We start from the raw sequence: 23,343 nt of genomic DNA, 5'->3' as shown, positions 1-23,343 counted from the left end.
TACCAGGCCACACCGCAGCAGCAGAATCAGAGGCCCCAGTTTAAGAGGCCATTTCAGGGGCCGCCAGCAAAGAAGCCGTTTCATGGACCACCTAAGGGCAAGGGTCCAGTTCAGCAGCAAGGGGCACCTCAGAAGCCCGTTAACTTTCCGGTGTGCCCTAAGTGCAACCGCCAACACCCGGGGCCATGCTTATATGGATCGGGCAAGTGCTTCAAGTGTGGAGCTAGCGATCACATGCTGAAAGAGTGCCCACAGTGGAAGCAGCCAACCCAGGGCAGGGTTTTCGCCATGCATGCTCAGGAGGCGAACCCAGACACTACTCTACTGACCGGTAACCTTTCCTATCTACGCTCAGTATTAATTTCTTACGTTTCCTGTTTAATTGTAATTGAGATTACTAGTGTTTTGGTTGCAATACTAAGTGTATTTTGTTGCTTGAGGTTATGGTAGAATAATTGGGATATAAGCTAGTTGTTGTGCTAACGTCTCTCAGGGAACATTTTCATTAAGAGATTATCCACAACCGCACTGATAGACTCAGGAGCCACTCACTCCTTTATATCGGAAACGTTTGCTAACCATTTGGACCTCAAGTCCATAGGCCTAGACGTGAACTTTTCAGTGACAGTCCCGTCAGGGGAAGAGCTGTTGGCTACCAGTGTGATCAGAGATATTGATCTAGAACTGCATGACCACCTAGTATACGCAGATTTAATCCTATTGCCGATGCCAGAATTCGACATCATATTGGGAATGGAGTGGCTGACTAAGAACAGAGTTCTTATCGACTTCCAGAAGAGATCAGTGTTAGTCAGACCATTGGGCATGGAGCAGTTTCTCTTCGAGCCAGCGAGATGGAGGAGCTTCCCTCGCATGATTTCGTGCATGCAGGCGAAGAGATTGATCTCCAAGGGATGTCAAGCCTTCTTGGCTAGTATTATTTCAGCGCCTGACGTGTCCACTCCTACTATTTCAGAAGTGCCAGTAGTCAGTGAATTTCCAGACGTCTTCCCAGATGACGTCGCAGGCCTTCCACCAGATAGAGAGGTGGAGTTTGCCATTGATCTCATGCCAGGTACAGTGCCCATCTCTAAGGCACCATATCGATTAGCTCCAGCAGAAATGTTAGAACTCAAGCAGCAGATTCAGGAGCTCTTAAACAAGGAGTTCATCCGCCCGAGCTTCTCACCGTGGGGCGCACCAGTACTCTTTGTGAAAAAGAAGGATGGGAGCATGAGACTATGCATCGATTACCGGGAGCTGAACAAGGTAACAATCAAGAATAAGTACCCGTTGCCTAGAATCGAAGACTTGTTTGATCAATTGCAGGGAGCTACAGTGTTCTCTAAGATAGATCTTCGATCAGGGTACCATCAGCTGAAAGTGAAGGATGCAGATGTCCACAAGACCGCTTTCAGGACCAGATATGGGCATTACGAGTTCTTGGTGATGCCATTTGGATTGACCAATGCTCCAGCAATTTTCATGGACCTCATGAATCGGGTATTTCAGCCGTTCCTCGATCAATTCGTCATAGTATTCATTGACGACATTCTTATTTACTCGAAGAGCCATGAGGAGCACAACCAGCATTTGAGGACAGTTTTGCAGACCTTGCAGAGTCGCAAGTTATTTGCGAAGTTCAGTAAGTGTGAATTTTGGCTGCAGAAAGTTGCATTTTTGGGGCATATAGTATCCAGCAGTGGTATTGAGGTGGACCCATCGAAGGTGGCAGCCGTTAAAGAATGGGTTGAGCCAAAGAACGCATCTGAAATCCGCAGCTTTTTGGGTTTAGCAGGCTACTACCGTAAGTTTATTAAGGGATTTTCGTCCATAGCAGTGCCGCTCACCTCACTAACCAAGAAAAATGCAAAGTTTGTGTGGAGCGAGGAGTGCCAGAAGAGCTTCGACACCTTGAAGCAAGCTCTTATTTCGGCGCCAGTGCTAGCCATGCCAACAGGGCAAGGTGAGTTTGTGCTTTATACCGATGCATCTAAGCTCGGATTAGGCGCAGTGTTGATGCAACAGGGTCGAGTTATAGCTTATGCTTCCAGACAGTTAAAGGTGCATGAGAAGAATTACCCGACTCACGATCTTGAGTTAGCCGCCGTTGTCTTCGCACTGAAAATTTGGAGACACTATCTATACGGCGAGAAATGTCAGATTTTCACCGATCACAAGAGTCTCAAATACTTCTTCACGCAGAGAGAGCTGAATATGAGGCAGAGACGGTGGATGGAACTTGTGAAAGATTATGATTGCGAGATTAGCTATCATCCGGGAAAAGCTAACGTCGTGGCAGACGCGTTGAGCAGAAAAGTGGCAGTGATAGCTCAGTTGACAGCTCAGAGACCACTACAGTCGGAGATTCAGAAGTTTGGTCTAGAGATTTATCGTGATGGCAAGGCTCCTAGGCTGTCTAATCTGACAGTCAAATCTGATTTGCTAGACCGAATCCGAGCAGGTCAGTCTTCGGATGAGCAGTTACAGAAATGGAGACTGAAAGACGAAGCCAAGGGCAGTGTGCTGTACACAGTCTCAGACGGCATTGTGAGATACAGAGGTAGAATGTGGGTGCCTAGTGTTGGTTCGATCAGACATGATATTTTGACAGAGGCACACGCATCTCCGTATTCCATTCACCCAGGAGGCACCAAGATGTACAAAGACCTTCAGTTATTGTATTGGTGGCCAGGGATGAAGCGAGACATCCGTAGGTTCGTATCAGAATGTCTCACTTGTCAGCAAGTAAAAGCTGAACATCAGAGACCAGCAGGGTTGGTAAAGTCACTCCCCATCCCCGAGTGGAAGTGGGAGAACATTACTATGGATTTTGTTGTTGGGTTGCCGAGATCAGTCAGAGGATCGAATTCCATTTGGGTTATAGTGGACCGACTCACTAAGTCAGCGCATTTTCTGTCAGTGAAGACGACTTTCTCTATGACGCAGTATGCGGAGCTTTATCTTAGAGAGATAGTTCGTTTGCATGGATTTCCAGTCTCTATTGTGTCCGACAGGGACCCGAGGTTTACATCGTCCTTCTGGAAGAGCTTGCATGCAGCCATGGGGACGAAGTTGCTTTTCAGTACAGCTTTTCACCCGCAGACAGATGGCCAGTCTGAGCGAGTGATTCAGGTTTTAGAGGACTTGCTAAGGGCGTGCATGATTGATTTTCAAGGAACGTGGGAATCTAGACTACCTCTAGTGGAGTTCACATACAACAACAGCTTCCAAGCATCTATTGGTATGGCTCCCTATGAGGCGTTGTACGGGAGGAAGTGCAGATCACCAGTTCATTGGGATGAAATTGGTGAGAGAACAGAACTTGGTCCAGAAATAGTTCAGCAAACTGCAGACGTGGTGGTCAAGATTCGTGACAGAATGAAGACCGCCCAGAGCCGTCAGAAGAGCTATGCAGATAAAAGGAGGAGAGATCTCGAGTTTGCCGTAGGAGATCACGTTTTTATCAAGATAGCACCTATGAAGGGTGTTATGAGATTTGGAAAGAGAGGCAAGTTGAGTCCGAGGTTTATTGGACCGTTTGAGATCTTGGACAGAGTTGGGACGCTAGCGTATCGTGTAGCCCTTCCGCCGAATCTGGCCGGGGTGCACAATGTGTTCCATGTCTCGATGTTGAGAAAATATTTGGCTAATCCCTCTCATGTTCTGAGTTATGAGCCGCTGCAGTTGACTCCAGACCTGTCTTACGAGGAGAAACCAGTCCAAATCCTAGACAGACAGGAGCGCAGACTTCGGAACAAGACGACTAAGTTGGTCAAAGTCCAATGGCTGAATCAATCGGTGGAAGAAGCCACTTGGGAGTCAGAGGCCGACATGAGACTTCGCTACCCGGAGTTGTTCGGTAAGACTTAATTTCGAGGACGAAATTTTTATAAGTGGGGGAGGAACTGTAGTGCCCAAATTTAATACACGTATAACCCATGCATTCATTTAATTATTAAATCATCTAAATTAAATTTAAATAAGCTTTGGCGATGCATGATTTATTTAAATGCATTATTTTAAATTATTTATGTTTATGTGATGCACGTTAAAATGTCTTTCGAGCTTAATGATTCAGGCGATTATTCGAGGCGAGATCGAGGAAGAGACCGGTGACGATTGTGACCAGTTAAAATATGGTATTTTATTTTAAGTTGAGTTTGGGGGCATTTTAATTAATTTAGTAAGTTTTAGCATCTTTGAATCCTAAATTAATTATTTTGTGAGTTTATGATTTTAGAACTTTTAAAGTCTAGTATGGTGTGTGTTATATTTTAATTAAAGAATTTTATTTAAAAGTGAGTAAAATTAGTATTTCTTTTTGTAGAGGTTTTATTATTTGGGGGAGACTAGAATTTTAGATTAGTTTAGTAATTATTTTAATTAGCAAGTTAGTCTCCTAAATATTTAAAACACACGCACACACACCAACACACTTTTACACACACTAAAAATCGGTTAACACACACACACATTCACAAATCAGAATTTTTATTATTTATGAGAGCAAAAGCTAGGGTTTTTGAGGAGTATAGCAGCCGCCCCTTCCCCTTGTCCTTCCATCGGGTTTTTGGTGGGTTTTATTGCAAGAAATCGGTGTCACGTTCGTCCCGGATCAAGCCTCTCTCTATCTCCGCTTCGGTGTCGTCTTTCGGTAACGTTATCATCAAAAAGGCACGTATAATCTGTTCTTGCTGTGTCGATCAAGTCATATATTGTATTGCATTGTTTTTATGCGTAAAAGTTATGTACGATGATAGTAGTTTGAGCGGATCATGAATCAGATCGATTTCGAAGGAAAATTTTTAGATCTGAAACTAATTTTTACTGTTCATGTCAAAACTGCGATTTTTCTGTTCATATTTTGGGAAAACTTTCAACGGCAAAAACGTAGAAATTTTCGATACCTTCGATTTGATATATGATTCGAAATTTTTGGACGAAAAATGAGTGAGTTATGATATTTTCCGTGCGACTGCGCAAACTGAAATTTTCAGAAAATTATGTTATTGATACGTTCTTGAAGTTTTAAGTTGCAGGCTTCGTTGGAAATCGACGGGCGATTGTTGCTGCGTATGAGTATGTTAGTAATGATGTTAAGAGTGTTTTTTTTTTTTGAGGTTACGTTTCATGTCGATAGGCACTCGAGCTAACTAGAAGTCGTAGGAAACAGTTTGATGTCAATTGCCATATTTTGGGTCGTGTGTGTCGTAGAGCGAACACTGTTGTTTTGAAACGTTTGTACAATTTGGGTTTTATGTTGTGGTATGCTAGGATGAGTCTCGAGGTGTCGGTGCATGGTCCGTATAACCGAGTCTAGAAGGATGAATATTAGGTGTTCAGAATTTTCGTAAGTTCGCGATTACAGTGGGTGCACGGACCTGTACACGGACCCTGACACGGGGTCCGTGCCTTTGTTGTCTTCTCGGAGTCTTTTTCCAGTATCTACACGGACCCCTACACGGATGAGGACACGGGGTCCATGCCTTGGGGTTTCACTTAGTGTCTTTTTCCAGTGCCTACACGGACCCTTACCCGGACCCTGACACGGGGTCCGTGCCTTTGCTTCCTTTCAATGTCTTCTTTCAGAGTCTACACGGACCCCCATCCGGACCCGAGCACGGGGTCCGTGCCCCTTCCGTTTCCCGACACACTCTAGGCAGTATGTACACGGACCCTCTCCCGGACCCAAACACGGGGTCCGTGTACCCTTGTTTTGGGAAATATTTGTAAGTTCATTTTAAGTTTGATGTTATGGGTTAGTGCAAGGATTATTAAGGGCGTGTCGTGGCAAATCGTAGAAGATCCTAAGGTATGATTGAGCTTGAGAGTAAGCATGTGTTTTCTATGTCTAAGCAATGCAAGTTAAGTATGAAATTCACGTTAGTAAGTTGCAGCAGCGGCCCCAGTCGAAGTCCAACGAATCCCTCAACGCCAAGTAAGTATGTTGACGTGCAAGAAAACATTTTTTTAGTTTTTGAGGTATGCTAAATGTCTTGTGACCAAATTATGTTAGGATTGGAAAGCGTTAAATTATGAACGGGGACCAATCCGCCCGTTAAATTATGAACGGGTTAGATCGTGGTTGTGAAGCGTTAAATTATGAACGTGGATCAACTGGCCTGTTAAACTATGAACAGGGATCTTATGTATGCGGCAGCGGATACGTCCCTGTCAGCCCAGTACTGTGGTATAGTCTGATCAGGCTCATTTATGTTACGGGTCACTCGCTTTGAAACATCCTCTACGCAAATGATGAAGTTATGTATGTTAAATTATGTTCAAGTATGCAGCATGTTTATGAAAAGTTTAAGTTATGGCACGTCGAAGTATGTATGTACGTATGTTCAAGTTTATTATGCAAGTTCAAGTTTCAAGTATGTACGTCCTATTTTAAAGTTGCATGCGACCTTAATATGTAGTACTCGTTATTCCAGTTTATACGTGTTGAGTCTTTAGACTCACTAGACTTGATCGATGCAGGTGACTATGTTGAGGAGACAGGAGGTGATGACCAAGGGGCAGGCTTGGGCTGAGTGGCAGGCTAAACCCGAGGACCGCAAGTTTATGTTTATGCAAATTTTTAAAATACTCTGATGTTTTGATTTGAACGTGAGACGTTTTGAGACAGTTTATTTTAGCAAAATTTTATTGGTGACGGATGATGGTGAGATTTATTTTTATGAATGTTGAGTGACGACCGTATGAATGTTTTTATTTAAGAAAATTTTTAATTCTTCCGCAAATTTTAAGTAGTGTAGAATACGGTTCGTTACAATGTACCACGAAGAATTGAAGAAATCTTGCAACGTTGAAGGATATTGGAACAAGAATCCAAACCCTATAACAACAACCTAGTTCGAGCAATAGGATATCAGGAGGAAGGTTATCATCTCATTTGGTACCAAACCTTTATTAAATCAAAGAGAGAAAGCCAAAGTAGAGCAAAAACTTTTAAACGACGATGAGAAAGGATTGGTCTCAATAATATTAAAGACCTTGAAGAGCATTTTGTAAACCTCAAGGTCGTAGATCTAAAAATGAACACAATTAGAGGTGATCAATCCCTAGTTAATAAGGCATCTTCTCAAGAACCATCAAAATAAAATGTGGGATCCTTGATACAAACATCGGATGACCCGAAACAAATTTCCAAGTTGGTGGACAATCACACCCAACTGGAACACTATCAAGGAGGAATCAAATTATCTTGAACCAAACATCATGTTGGAAGAATGTTTTAGAACGAATATATTTTTATGGAGTTATGCTTAATATTGATGTACACTTCAAAAACAGATAAGAAATCATAGATGATTGAACATAGTTATGAGAATCGCAACAGTAACACTTGATCTCAACAAAGAATGATTCACTTAACTTTTAAAAATGAGTCTTATGGGATCCGGTGAAATCGCTTGGGACATGACTTCGTCTTAAACCAACTAGTATGTCATATCCAAGGATTCTCTTAGTGACATAGCCGGAATAATGGCCACCCTATATAAGACACAATGTGTAAGGGTGAATTATTTCAATAGTCAAGATACATAGAAGAAAATAAAATATACCCATGCTTTATATAGTCTTGAATTACATGACATACATTTAATAGATGAATACATTATATTATTAACTAAATATAGACGGAATTTAAAGCACATCAATGCAACTGTTATTAGCCAAAATGTCAAGTCTGTGGAGAGAAATGCTAATAAGATAATACAACCCTGACAATCCAGATATTCTGGTTAGAAGAGCCTATTTCCTTAAAGAAAAATTGGCATGATTATGTAATTTGGCGGTATTATAAATTAACTACAAAATATTAAGGGGTATAAACAAATGTACTCTTTTATATTATAGAGAAAATGATCATCTAACAATTATTAGAAGAAAACCATAAAGGCGGAAAAGGAAGAGTTTTAGCTCTCATCCTTATGCTAGAAGTGAGAAAAGTGGAAGAAGTTCTTGAGAAAAAAACAATTTGATCTATACAAAAAGTCTGATATTATAAATCTGGACAAAGAAGTGGACCATCAAGAAGTAAGATTTTGTCCCATGCATCAAACTCATATTAAGATTTTGTCCCATGCATCGAACTCATATCGAAGCACAGGACGGAATAATGTGCTTCGAACCTACATTAGAAGAGCTCGCATTAGAGCTAATGAAAATTTTAAATATTGTAATTGTTGGACATATGGCACAAAATGTCATATTTTGACCAATTTTCTAGAAAATGATATAAACGGAATAATGTGCTTCGAACCTACATTAGATATTGAAGAAAGTTTATATATTATCAAGACCTAATTCAAGTATAACAATTTGAAGATATTTGTTCAGAAGAGAGTATATATGAAGAAGAAGTCTTGAATTAAGAAGAATTCGATGAAATAAAATCATAATATGACTGAAGTCGAAGTGTTTCGACATGAGACACATGAAGATTTTTCTGGTTTCTTTATTCAGACAACCATATCACATAACTTGGTCCAAAATATCACGAGAAAAACTTACAGAGATACCAAGGATTATATGTATGATAGTTTTAATTTTTTTTTTACGAAATATAGGCCTAGGAAACAAAAACATCATCTAATCTATAAGGTTTCCGGAAGAAAAATGACAATCCCAATGAAACAGCTTATAGAAAATCGGGTAGAGATGAAATTAATTACTTTTGAAGAAGTAAAAGAGGAATTATAGAAAATCAAGTCAGAAGTAGTACAACCATGTCTTGAATTCATGTTGGAGCATTCAAGATAAAGATAAAAACTGCTTTTAAAAAAGAAATAGATTCACCAATTGATATTGTTATATGTGATAAACGAATGAGTAATCTTCAAGATTCGATACTGGGAATTATATCAGAAAAAATATGTGTATGAAAAATTGTATGAGTAATTCATCTAAGAATTGTCTATAAATATTGTTATATGTGATAAACGAATGAGTAATCTTCAAGATTCGGTACTAAAAACTATCTCAGGGAATATCTGTGCATGAAACATTGTAAGAGTAATTCATCAAAGAATTGTCTACAACCTAGCAGACTCGGATTTCAGTTGGGCCTTGACGTTGCATCAAAATTTGAATAAAAAAATACCGATCATACGCTATGTCTAATACACATCATTCAAAAAAATTTGTTAATAATTTTATTGAAATTCCAGCAGGATTCGGAAAAGTTTCCTAAACAATTTATTCTGAAAGAATCGAGTTTCTTTTAATATAGAAAACAAATATCCAAACCTAAGACAAATTAAATCTACAATGAAATCAAAGTTTTAGACGGAAACAAAAAAGACTATCTTTTCAAAAATATAGAATCACAAGTTACAGATGGAGGGCAAAATCTGCCCAAAAAACCCAATCGACTATATGTTCGGAAGGATGGTGAGAATTCGAAATAATATTTGATATTACAAGACAAAGAAATCAATTTCATTGTATATATACTATTTGGAATAACTCATGATAGAAACCTACCAACAAATAATAAACATTGGAGAATTGAAAGTTTATATCAAAAAAATTACAAGACAAAAAATGATCTTTTGGTTCTTAGACAAGAGTTTTACGAGGAACACAAACCTTGGACACTACTCGAAAACGGAATGAAATTCATGGCTGATGATCGGATATGAATATCCAATGACCACGAGTTCATTCTCGATACACATACTAGTAGAGATGTTATATAAATAATATAAAGCAAAACACTTTGCTGCATATATTGATTTAGGAGCTATGAATTTTTCAAAAGAATGTGGAAAAATTACCTTAAATAACTGGACGAGATTTCTCAGAGCAGATCTTAGTTTTATGCTAAGGGATTAAAATAGTAGAAATCATAATTGGATGTGCATGAAAATACTTTGGTACAAGGTGAAAACACCATTGATTCACTTTCATGATACATGAACATATATCTTTTTATGAAACAATTTCCTACAAATGTTTAAATTCTATATACAAGAAGATGATACCAGGAGACTAATGTTCAAAACACCATGTGATCACAATCCAAAGACTAAGAGATGCATTTTATAGAAATTTTCAATCCATTTTCATAGAAAGCATGATGATGAAAGAAAACTTGTACGACAAAATATGAAATATTTTAGATGAATTGGAGAAACAATACTCCAAATAAAAATATAAGAAAACATCTAATTAGAGAATGGATTTACTCAAGATTGCTTTACGCCAAAAGATGTAGATCTTGAATAAAAAATATACTTAGAAGATGTCAAGAGAATGATAAAAGAAAACTACAATGAAGATCTTTAGGCATGGTAAGAAAGAAATCAATTCCAAGCCAACCTTAAAAATGAGGAAGAAAAAGAATAAGAGTTCGTCAGATGATGTCTATCCTGATGAACATTGTTGATAAAAAAAGATATGAAGATTATTATCAAAGAATAGTTGGACCTTGGTTTAATCAAACTGGGAATATCACTATACAATATCTCATGTTTTCAGGTAATCATGGTGAAATCAAAAGAAACAAACATAGGTTAATAAATTAATTATCAAGAAATTAATAAAATATTTGAGTTTGATTATTGTTTTATATCTAGTAGAGATCATTTAATTAGTTGTATCACAGTGAAAAAATGTTCTCTAAATTTTATTGTATGTTCGGATTCATTAATCATATTCGGATTAAAGAAGATAGCAAAAAATTCATAGCTTTTTCCACACCATAAATTCATTATATTTGGGAAGTATTACCAATAAGATTGATTAATGCACTATAGATATTTCAAAGAAATATGAATAATCTATTTAAATATTATATTGAGTATATGTTTGTCAATATCGATGATATTTTAATTAGATATAAAAATATGGATGAACATATTAAACATTTAGATATTTCTCTAGAAATTTTAAACATGGAGGATTTGTCCTATATGAAAACAAGACAGTCATTAATGCTACAATAAAAATTGAATTTCTCGGAGTAGAAATAGACGAGTCGAGAGTAATTTTGCAAAAATATATTATAGTAAAGGTGCAGAATTTTTCGAGAAAGACAAAAAGACAATAGACAACTCTAAAATTTCTTACGAGTTGGCAACTTTGCTGGAATGTTCATAAATAATCTAGCAAAACATTGAAACATGTTTAATATATTATTAAAAAAGATGCAAGATTCATATGGATAGAAGAACATACTAAGTGAAATAGCCAACCAAAAGAGATTTGCAAAAATCTTCCAAAATTGTTATTCCTCGAGGCAAAGATGAAATAGTATTATACACAAATGCAAGTGATAATTGGAGGGCAGTAGTTCTCACAAAGCTCACACAAGAAGAAAAACAACCATACATATATTGCTGATATTACAGCGCACTGTTCTCAGATTCAGAAGCCATATAATGTCACATCAATGAAAAAGAAGTTTATATAGTAAAAAAAGCTTTTGAGAAATTATCATTCTTTTTACTTGATAAGAAATTTACTTTGAAATTTGATAACACACATGTTAAATATTTCTTAAAAATGAAATTGAATTTGAACTCGAGAAAGCTATATTATTAAGATTGCAAGCTTTATGTCAAAATTATATTTTTTATATTGTTATTATCAAATCTCATGAAAATATTAAAGCAGATTTTTTAACAAAAGAGGGACAACCTTAATGTCAATGTAATCATGAAAATACCGAGCCATTCGAGGAAATCACCTTGAATGCTTCAAAACGAGTTCAATAAGCTTGTCCTAAATGCAAATACGGGCAGGCTGCAACAAGTTGATAAGAGCATTATCTCTGATCGCATTACAAGTTTTTTTCAGTCTTACATTCAATTATGGTCTATGTAGCCAAACCCTATCCTCCAAACTATTGAGAAACCACCAACTTCTTAAAAAGAGAGTTTTCGGGTACAAGACTCTATATTTGGAATAGGGGATACAAGTGCTAATTTGGCATCATCTTTAGATGAGTCGCCCCAAGGAAAATTGATTTTCTAGATCCTTATTTTTAACCATCAAATCAACCATTAAACTCAGATATTGAAAGGGATATATCAACCTTATATCTCAAATGGATAAGAGAAATATAAGATTGGTACTAATGAGTTCACAGTTTATCCATTCCGGGTATATCAACAGAACTGAGAAAAATTGAAAACTAAACAGAAATTAACTCAGCTGCATGTTGGGTTGACATAACAGGAAAATATTCAAAGATGTGGATGAAACCCAATCCTCATCCTACAGAGGTAAAAACGTGGTATAATTTTTGGGCTCTTGCCTTGGTCTATACCACAACAACCAGTTTCCCATAAATATCTGCACTACTAAAATAGATCTAGAAATATGTTCATTAAACATGGACAAATAACAACTATTTGTCCAGATGAGATATTTTGGAACTATAATTATTTAGTGTAGCACCTTAATCAACTGAGAAAGGCTCACACGGGGTTTTCATTTTATCAAGATTAGGAGGCCATATAAAAGTCTAGAAATTCATCGAGGTTTTCTCCAGTAAAAGAAACACCTCTAGCTGTTTTACTTACTAAAGATGACATGTCCACAAGAAGAACATGAGGATTATGAGTTTGCCTTAGAGAGAGAGAAAAGATAAGTTTTCGTTTAAATTTTATCAAAATTCAGTTAACTGAGTCTTTCTTGTTAAATACAATGACATAAAAAATTACATGATTTGCAAAAAAAATATTTGAAAAGAAAATAAATCTACTATGGAATAGCAAACTTCCAGGAATTAAAAAGACTCGTCAAAAATTCTGTAATATGAATCACATTGGAAAATGGTCGGAAAATATCTGCCCAGAATGTTTAAACCAGAAAGAGCAAGAATTTAGAAAATGTTTTTGATCAAGATCTGACCGGAAGCATATTGCAAAGACAAGTCAAAATGGTGAAGGACCTCACAAAACTCGTTTTTCTACGAAGACCACTAAAATTTAAAAGATTTATCGACAAATTTAAAAAAAGCATGTGATTCAACCATTCTACCAGTAGGACTACTTCAACCACTACCAAGAGGGTATACAAAAGAAAGTGAAAATTTTCACTAGTAGCTATCGACAATAACTCTCAACAACTTGCAACAATAATTTAAAGTTATCAACCAAGTCTGAGGTCAGGATTTCAAATCCATCAAGGACCTATATATATGTATCAAGACATAGGAAATTTGAAGGAATCGAACATTCTCTTCAATTTTTTTCTCAAATAAACTTTGTAATATTTTCTTCTAGCTATTAGTGTTATATTTCCAAATATAATAAGTAGTAAGCAAGTTATCGCATCCTCTACGAGATGTTACTAAATATTTAGTATATTTGAGTAAAATCACCAGACATTTGCTCATCTCATGTTTTATTTTCAAATTAAATCCATTACTATACACTTTGAGATATAAAACGAAACAAACTTGTGCTAGGTGTTGCTAAAGAAATCTGCGATAAGAATCATTAGTCGTGACTGCGTGGTTAGACTATGAAGATCATTATGTAAAAATCGGAGAATAAAACCCGACGAAATTCGGGTAAAAAATATATAAGATTTAATTTTTTTACGGAAACACGACGAACTCTAACTTTTTTTTAAAAAATATATAAAATAAAGAGTAAAATGAGAACTTGAAGTAAATTGGATAAAATCCAAACAAACCAGAATGTTTTAGGTCACTAAGCTAAATCGAAATTAAACCAACATATTGAGGACTAAATTTGGATTTCTCCTATCCTATAGCGACACAAGAAAAATCCGCCATGTGAAAAAGACACTTTTAATATAATTTATATGTGTGTGTATATAAAAAGAGACATTGATCCATTTGCATGATTTTTTACAGTATAATAAAGTTGCCAGTAGATTCCTTTCAGATTTGTAATAAAATATACAATGGACATGCATGATTGAGTCATCGATTGAGTCTTTGTGACCAACCCATTATTTAAAAGCTTATAATTATTATTTAATACTCGTTTCACAATTATTTGCTAATCTTTCATTTCATTTCATTGTCATTGATTAATAATAATGTCCAATGGGATTATCTTACTTAATTATTATATCCTTACAAATCAATTCTATAAAAAGCTACAATTCACATCATTTAATAAGAGAAATAGCATTTTTGTTATGTATATTTGCTTTTTTACTATTTTGATTTCTTTATTATCGAATTTGAGTCTTGGTTCTTCTAATTTTTATAAAGAGTAGATCTCTTGTGAGACGGTTTAAAAATCTTTATTTGTGATACGGATCAACCATATCGATATTCACAGTAAAAAGTAATACTCTTAGCATACAAATTAATAATTTTCATATATCACTCAAATAAGAGATTCTTCTCACAAAATACGGTTTGTGAGACCGTCTAACACAAGGATTCGTCTCACAAAATACGGTTTGTGAGACCGTCTAACACAAGTTTTTGCTTATTATAAATTTAAATTTTATAATATAGAAAATCAAAGTCGTAAAAAATAAATACATCAAATTTAAAATGATTTTTTTTTTTCAATTTTCATATTCGTGCTTTGTTATTAGGGGTTATGTATATCGTTTAAAATTTGACAGTTTAACTACCAAACTGTTTAGTGTTGACTAAAGTTCTACGAAATTTAATGCGCTTGTTTGACTTAGTTACGACTTCGGTTTGTGTAAAATTGAATGAATATATGTTTTGCTTGTTGCCTAAAATTGTTACTATATAAAAATTATACATCTTAATAATATATAATGAATACTAATTTTTTTTAAAAAAATAAGTCAAAATTTGTATTTTTTGGTAATACACATTATTTACAATGCTGATAAATAATAAGAGTCTGTCTCTTGTGAGACGGTCTCACGAATCTTTATTGGTGAGACGAGTCAACCCTACCGATATTCACAATAAAAAGTAATAACCTTTGCATAAAAAAATAATATTTTTTCATGGATAACTCAAATAAGAGATATGTATCACAAAATACGATCTGTGACCGTCACCAGAGTTTTTGCCAATAAATAAATACACACTATTTTTTTTTTATTAAAAAAAGACCAGTTGGGCAAGCAAGACCCACCACCAATTATTAGTATTTTGAGGCATTCTTCCCAATGTCGCATGCCTATACAAAATAACTTTTACTTGTTTGTATTAATTAATTAAAATTAAAAAAAATATCTATCGTTTTGTCAATTTATTGTCCATCCCTCATTATTTTTTTATATTCTTTAAATGACATGCATGCTGTTCCAGCTCATATGTCATTACAAAATATGAGGAATCTTTTTTTATATTTAATCATTATTAAATGATAAATCTAGTTTTATCACCTCTGAATTAAGAAGCAAAAGTCGGCACAATTTTTTTTCCAGTTTGAAATTCCAATTTTGCAAACAATACGTGTTAATAAGTTAAATTGGATCGAAGGAAATCATATATTTCCGTTAAATATATATCTATCACTATTTATTAAATATCTTGAAAATAGAGTCAACATTATATATTGATATGGTGTTTTGTCTCTTTCTTTTCTTATTTTCAATTTACAATCTGAAATTTCATTATTTTTTACCATTACAATATTGTTCTTAATTTAATATAAAAATCAAGCTAATTATAAGAAGACTGTACAAGCATATAACATATGTGTCCAGGGACGTAGTCAGAAAAAGTTTCGATCCTGGACTAAAAATTTGTGGGCTAAAATTTGTGATATACTCAATGTTATTTTATTTTTTAAATTTGTGGCTAAAATGTGGGCTAAAACTTTTTTAAAAAAACTTCATCCATATTTTTAAATAAGACTAAAAATCAAGCCTGGACTGAAGCCCACCTCAATCTTTGGGTGGCTCTGTCCCTGCATGTGTCGATACATTAATTAAAAGAAAAAAAAAAACCAAGATATGTCACCGACAATGGTACGTATCACAAGAACATTCTTTCAATCAACACACCAATATTCATAATCTCAACATTGACTCGAATTCAAACAGTTCGGTTAATGTAGAATTTTGGAGCCTAAATCACTCTTAAATTTAATTAGAATCATTGTCCAAAATCAAATGATATTTCCCGAGGGGACAAAAACAAAGGACAAATACAGAAGATGATGGAAAACGAAATGCACATTTAGAAGCAACATGACACATAAATAATCTAACATACTCGTTAGCATGCGATGCTTATACGATCATATATAATATAATGTATACTATATCGAAATGTTTTGTAAAAATGATTATATTTTATAGAATTAAATTTATAGATTATAAAGAAGTGAGAAAAAAAAAATCACAACTAAATATCATTTGAAAATAAAAGTTTAATTTTTTTAAGATAATGTGTTAGATAAATAAATTAATGATTCTTTGTTAACTTTTCAATAAAACTAATATGTTATTCGTGCGATGCACGAAATATTATTTTATATTAATACTAATTAAACTAATAAGTATTAACGCTTGAATAATTATTAAAAATATACGGATAACAAAAATATCTTTATTAGACAACACATCTCTCTCCTCATTTATTTAAATCAACGTAAATAGTAATTTTGGAGTAAACAAAAATATTGGGTGTGAGGGTATCATAAATTTTTTATTATTCATTAAAATATTACATTCACTTTTGAAAAAAAAAACAGAAGTAAAAGCAAAATCACAGATCAAGAAACACCAAAAAAAAAAATCATGAATTTATATTAATTTTGTTAAGGCTCACATTTGATGGGAGAAACACCAAGAGAAGAGTCCAGACTCTCAAGTCAAAAAGGGCTGCTCATCCTTCAGAGTATCACACTGATTTATTTATCCTAAGAAATGTATATATCAAATTAATGAATGAGACCTTCACGTTTCAATTATCATGCATCAATGGGCAGAGTACGATTGAATTCTCTTCAGTTTACAGAGGTACACTGGCTCAGGGTGTCCATCGTAGCTAAGTTGAACATCGAGTCCTTCAGTCTCCTTCAACTTCGCGAGATCCCAGTTCACTTCGTCGTGATCCATCAGATGCATCATGCCTCCAAATACAAATAATTATATTCAGAATGATTATATAGGAGGAGCTGTCTCGAAGGAAAACATTCTACATGCAAAGAAAAAGCTAGCAACGGAGATATACCAGTGAAAAGTGTTCTTTTTGGTCTGATTTTTCGAACCTCATCCAATGCCTGGGAAATTTTATATATATATATATATATATATATATATAGATGATGGGTGACTTAGCATCTGCCGGGCGGTGTGAGCTACAAATATATTAGAACCAAACGACTATTGGAATTCAGAAGGCCGTGATGTGCATACTCGTGGAAGTCCAAAATGTGTTGAAGACGATTGATCTGGTCTCAGAGCATCCTAATCATGAAAATCAACAAACCACTCGACTAAATTAATGAAGATGACTGCACATGAGTCAAATCAGAGGCAGAGCTAAAACCACCCAAGGGCTGGGGTATAGAAATTTGAATTATATTTTTATGGGGGCAGAACCAAATTCTTTTAAAATATTTTCTGAAATAATTTTACACTTATAAGATAAATTATCAAAATTTGAAATTTAAGTGGAGCAAACTGAACCCCCCTCAAGTGAGTCTCCATCCACCAAGAAGTCGAATCATGCATAAAAATGCAAAGGAGGGAAAAGAGATATATTGAGAGAGACCAGAATAAGAATTTCTTAGTCTTCAAGAAGAGGATAAGTATCTTCAGGTATTTCACTAACATCACTATAACACAGAAAAATGATTAGCCTCCATTTCAAAAAATTGATTGAAGAAACCACAAATTATTAAGACCATTACCTAATATGACAAATATCGCCAAAACAAAAACCCAAAGAACGATAACCGCAGCCATGCCAGACTGGTAAGGGAATAAACGGCAAGACAACATTAATAGAATAAGAAGATAAATCAGCAAGTAATGCTCAAGCATTCCTCATAACACCATATTTCTATATCTATAATATTCAGAGCCTAATAATAGAATATCATACTTAAATAATAAAAGGAGCATATTGAAAATTTCACCTGAAGATCATGTACTAAGAATGGCTCTTCTGGTATAATGTTAAACTGCGAGTCTGAAACTGCAGCAGCCAGGTGTCACACCACTTTTATCTACCAAATAATAATGGGTTTTATTCATCACCTACAATTATAAGGGTTGTCAGTCTAACAAGAGTCAGATATTTTACTATAAGAGATGCACTATTATTGATGTCAAGAAGGACAAAACATATGGAACTCTCAACAAACTACAGACTCAAATATACTTCATGCATACAATGCAAACCGTAGTCTAACTGTCAAACCAATCACGATGGAAACATCGTGGAACATCTAAAATCCAAATGAAAAGACATTCATGACAAAGCCCCAGAGTGAAAAAAATTCATTATCTTTTAAAATGCGGCGAAAATTGGCTTTCAAATTCTGTAGGAAATATCATCGTTCATGTTTCAAGTGATTTCAGATGGAAGTCGAATACAGTGGAAAATTAATTTCTTTTAGTCCTCAATGTTATAAATAACTAAAATTGTATAAAAAATACCTAGACTTATCACGTGGACATATGTTGGATGAAGAGGGATGGGAGGGAGCAGGAGCAGTGAGCAATTTCTATTCAGAGCAGAAAAGGTAAAGTATACCAACTGTAGTAAAGTATCAACAAAATTTATTGAGGGACGCAGTTTCAAAGGCAGTAAGAACCTCAAAGTCACGAAATGTGGTATAAATTGGAATAGAAGGTTGAACATTATTTGTCCAATCACGAAGATCGTCCAAACTTGAAAAGAAGCAAGCTTTCTTAGATATAAATGCTTAACAATCTATGACTTTTGTCTTCCATAGAAATGTCAAAAGTAACAATGTTAGAGACTGGAGGATTGCATCAGCATGAGAATCTGTAATAATGACGACATCAATCGTTCTAATCCTGGCAGAAATCCGAGTTGTTATAACAAGGAAGTTCCATGAAAATACCCATGAAAGACACCATTACTTGTTCTTTCTCATCACTTTATTGGTGCAACCATTTGTGGAAAATGTTCAGTAATAAATGCACAACATAAATTCTGAAAAATTACATGTTATGAAGTACAAATAACAGTTAGCAGACCTTTAACTAAATAAGATTACCCATAACTTGGGAACCATCTCAGAGCACTCTGATAGAAAAACCTACATTGAGGAAGATAGTGGCGGTTTAGTGTGTACCACAGCTTCACAGAATGGAGAACTGAATATGAGAATATCTACTAAATTCAATTCAACAAATCTAATGGCCTACAGCAAATAAAAAACTATATAAAGGAAATTAAAACTATTATTTCTTGAATATCTATTTTTTAGGTTCCTTTCAATAAACAGGGGGTATTTTTCGAAGTATTAAAAAATATTGTAATTGTTTGTCTTGAATTTATAATCCCGATTCAAATTGAAGGAGGCAAATTTTTCTATGTTAAATTTTTCTCATTAAATCCATAGATAGATGCAGCATGCATTACATTGTGATAGGAAGAATACTTCAAATTAAGCACTATAGAGCTAGGTCTTTGATGTATGTGCTTGCAAGAACAATTCATGGGACCCAAATGACACATCCAATCACATCAGCCTATTCTCATTGCAAATATGATATGTAACAAGACAGAATCAAACTATTGAACAAGGAATACGAGCTTTTACTTTTCTTCACATTGACAAAGCATATCAAAGATAATTTGAACAACATACAACGATAGAGTAGCATATTCAGTAAGAATGTTACATTTCAGGTTACAAGCGAAATGGAAGAACTTAACATACTTGCCGGCATCAATAAGAACATAACATTCTCCCAATGGCCTGGGTGAGCGGATGAGGAGGCTTGTGTTAAGTCTCTTATTTCTGCTACCCGGTTCTGTAGCTTTGAAGCAAACCTGTTGATAGAACTTAGAAGTAACCAGTCCGTGTTAGTTTACATTCTCATCTCTGAAACCATACTCATGAATTTAGAAGTAATATTCTGCTAGAATGACACAGGTGCAAGCATACTGGGCAATGGGCATGTCTTATCGGGATTAGTAAGGCAGCTCACGCGTGGAATCCCTTCACTAGTCCCAGTTCCTATAAAAATGATTTCAGATTGGTCTAAAGAAATTTGAGCTCGTCCAGAATCACCAGCAGAACCTGTGAGAAAATCGACCACATCCTTAGCCACGATGAGCTAATTGATAGATTTAAAGCTGAAACATTCTCATCACTGTCAAAGTTCAAACAACTATAGAAATCCAAAATTTCTATACAGGCACACAATATATAGAAACGGATGGGGGATACTGGTCAGGGAAGAAGTAAATACAGAGTACGCCACTATCAGAGTATCACCTCCCAAAAATGACTCTTAGTGCATCACCTATTTACCTGGAAAAAGAACCTGTTGGGTCACTGGACACATGCATATTCAGTTTTATTTATTCTGGTTTATGATTGCCAAAGTTTTTTATTATATAGATTTAATTCAGGAAGAAATAGCTGAATTCAACCACATAATGCAGTAGGATCAAGAATATGTTCCATAAATAATGATTAATATCCACATTCAAATCCCATAAGCATTAACATTCCAAAAAGAGATCGATCTTAATTAATAATTATATTCCAAATTCCTTGTTTCTTACTAGAGAAAGATTGCTCGACGCATCAAGAAGCAACTGAGCCAGCAAGCCAAATTAAAAATTACTCATAGGGATATTCTTCTCCATTCCAAGTTCAAGTTTGCTTTGGTTTCTTAGGACATTCTAGAGTTGAGATGAAATCACCTAGACACCTATAACAAGAAGCAAATATTGTCCAATTGGAAAACTCAACAAATCCAATACTTCTGAGTTTACCCAACAAATTTCGCAAGGTCAGATGCTGTATTATACAATGATCAGCCCAAGCTAAAGAGAGAAGCAATATAGCCATTATAATTCTAATTCCCAAACTCTTCGTCTTGATCCAAAGCTATATTCAACAATCATATTTCTAAAATGACTTTCAAACAGTCAACACAAGACTTTCCAAACAAAAAGTTTTCTTCTTGCTGAAAACTTACGAACTGTCCATTTTATTAGCTGCCAGTATTGTACCATCAAAATCACATAAAAATTAAATCTTCACAAGAATACTGTAACAAAATTAATCAAATAGGAAAAAAAAATACCAAACAAGCCACGCAAAAAATAAATAAATCAAAGCTTTTATGAATTGAAAATGAAGGGAAGCTTGAAAAATAGGGCCAAAGCGAGTTGACCCATTTCTTAAAATCGATAATGGTGCTCTTGTGTAGAGATAAAGCGGGTTGATTTTACGGGTCAACTGGACCCATGAGAGAGGTACCACCATTTTTTATATTCCGTGTCTCCGAAAAAATGCAGGTCTTTTCTAAGGGAAGGGAAGGGGAGGGAGGGAAAATAAATATTTTCAAATAAGTGTCGACTGATAATTAATTAAAAATTGCACAAAAATATACTTATAAAACATATAGATAAAATTAAAAGATAAAAGATTTACTTTCTTTCCGCAATCAATTGTGAATTATCATTATCGTTATAATCATTAATAATTATAGTCGTAATTAGCTTACTTAAAACTATATATCCTTCTTCTTCTTCTTCTTCTTCTTCTATCTATCTATATATATATATATATATATATATATATATATATATATATATATATATATGCTTCTCAACTATAAAATAACAAAAGCAATTGTCAAAAAAGTAAAATTCTTTTAAGATATGATGGAAAAATAAAGTAATTATACTAATAAATATATATATATATATATATATATATATATATATATATATATATATGTGTGTGTGTGTGAAAATAAAACAAAAGTTTTTTATGAATAAAAAATATTACGAATTTTAACAAATAAAAAAAAAAGTGCATGGTCCAATGCTTGCGGTTTTACCAAAATTTATACATGATAGTAATATTAGTCCAACTCAAATCTTTTAAACCGCACAACATATCAAACATCATATTTCATTTACTCTACACAACATGAACAATTATTGTATCAAACAATCTTATTCCTAATAATTACATTTTTTGTAATCATTTAGAATCAAACTCATGACTTTGGCTATGATACTAATTGTAGGATACATAGCTTATCGTTCTACCAAAAACTATAATTGATAGTAATATTACGATTCAAATATTTAAAATATATAATATTTCAAACACCACATTTCAATTGATATGATGTACACAGTAGAGATAAATTGCACTCAACAAAAAGCTCACAGCAAAAAGTGCAAGATCGTAAGTACTCTAGCAAATTTATAAAATGTTTCCACTGTTAATTATTGTGTTATAAATATTGATAGTTAGATTCATAAAATTGGTTCAGATAATTTATTAATATATTATTCAATAATTATTTTTGAGGCCTAACAATTTTTTTTTACAAATATTTACAAAAAAAATCACGTGTATTTCCACAAATAAAGTTGGAACTGATTCAATTCATTCCAAACCAATTTCGCTTAGTCTTCATTTAGACCGAAAGATTAATTTCAAATCATTATTTCAAATAAATCCATGGAGTAAGAATTTGAAATCCATCATTGAATTTTTTTAAAAAATGCCTAAGGATACAATGATATGACTTTATTTCGAGAAATTCTTTTTTTGTTGTCTTTTTATTTTGGGTCATGCTGAAATTTTTATAGCTCCGAAAGAATTTTTTTAACCGCTTTCGAGGTTTATCTTAATCCTAGTTTTTTGGTCATTAAACGCTAATCAAGAGCACGAGCCCCACACAAACATACTTAGACCATTTGAAGGAAAAATCTGGAAGAGTCTACAGTTACCACCAATCCAATTCCCACCACTTCCTACACCACATAAGCATCTCCATCTCCAGAACCAACTGAAGCTCAAATCGGAGATCTCTTGGAGATGACACTAATGTCTGTGGATGAAGTACTCCGCTCTTTGTCCAGTTGAATTTCACCAGTCCACGATGGACCATTATTCTTCTATGGATCAAGATACAATATTTGAGAAAAAAGAGCCTATACTAAGGAAGAGATCCAAATTGATTCACTGACTACCACTCCAGCCAGTTTACCTATGCAAGAAGATGATATTATATATATCTCCAGAAAATATGATAGGTGTTAAATGATGTGTTAGTGCATGTTAAATGAAGTGTTAGTGTTATGACAACCGTCAATTAGTTGGAGATAGGTAGTTACAAGCATATAAATAGGGCAACTTATACTCTCTTGTATATTTTTGAACTAATTGTTACTGAAATAAGATTTCCACTTTTTCTCTTCATTTTCTTCTTCAT

The 23,343-nt window shown here is 34.4% G+C and overlaps 1 pseudogene; it reads right to left on the bottom strand.

Moving 5' to 3' along the window:
* Nucleotides 1-16,715: 16,715 nt before the first annotated feature.
* On the bottom strand, nt 16,716-23,343 carry LOC140802929 (putative hydrolase C777.06c; annotated as a pseudogene).

This window comes from Primulina eburnea, chromosome 10, assembly GCF_022965805.1.
Source record: "Primulina eburnea isolate SZY01 chromosome 10, ASM2296580v1, whole genome shotgun sequence".
Lineage (NCBI taxonomy): Eukaryota > Viridiplantae > Streptophyta > Magnoliopsida > Lamiales > Gesneriaceae > Primulina > Primulina eburnea.
This window is presented reverse-complemented; position numbering and strand designations above follow the sequence as displayed.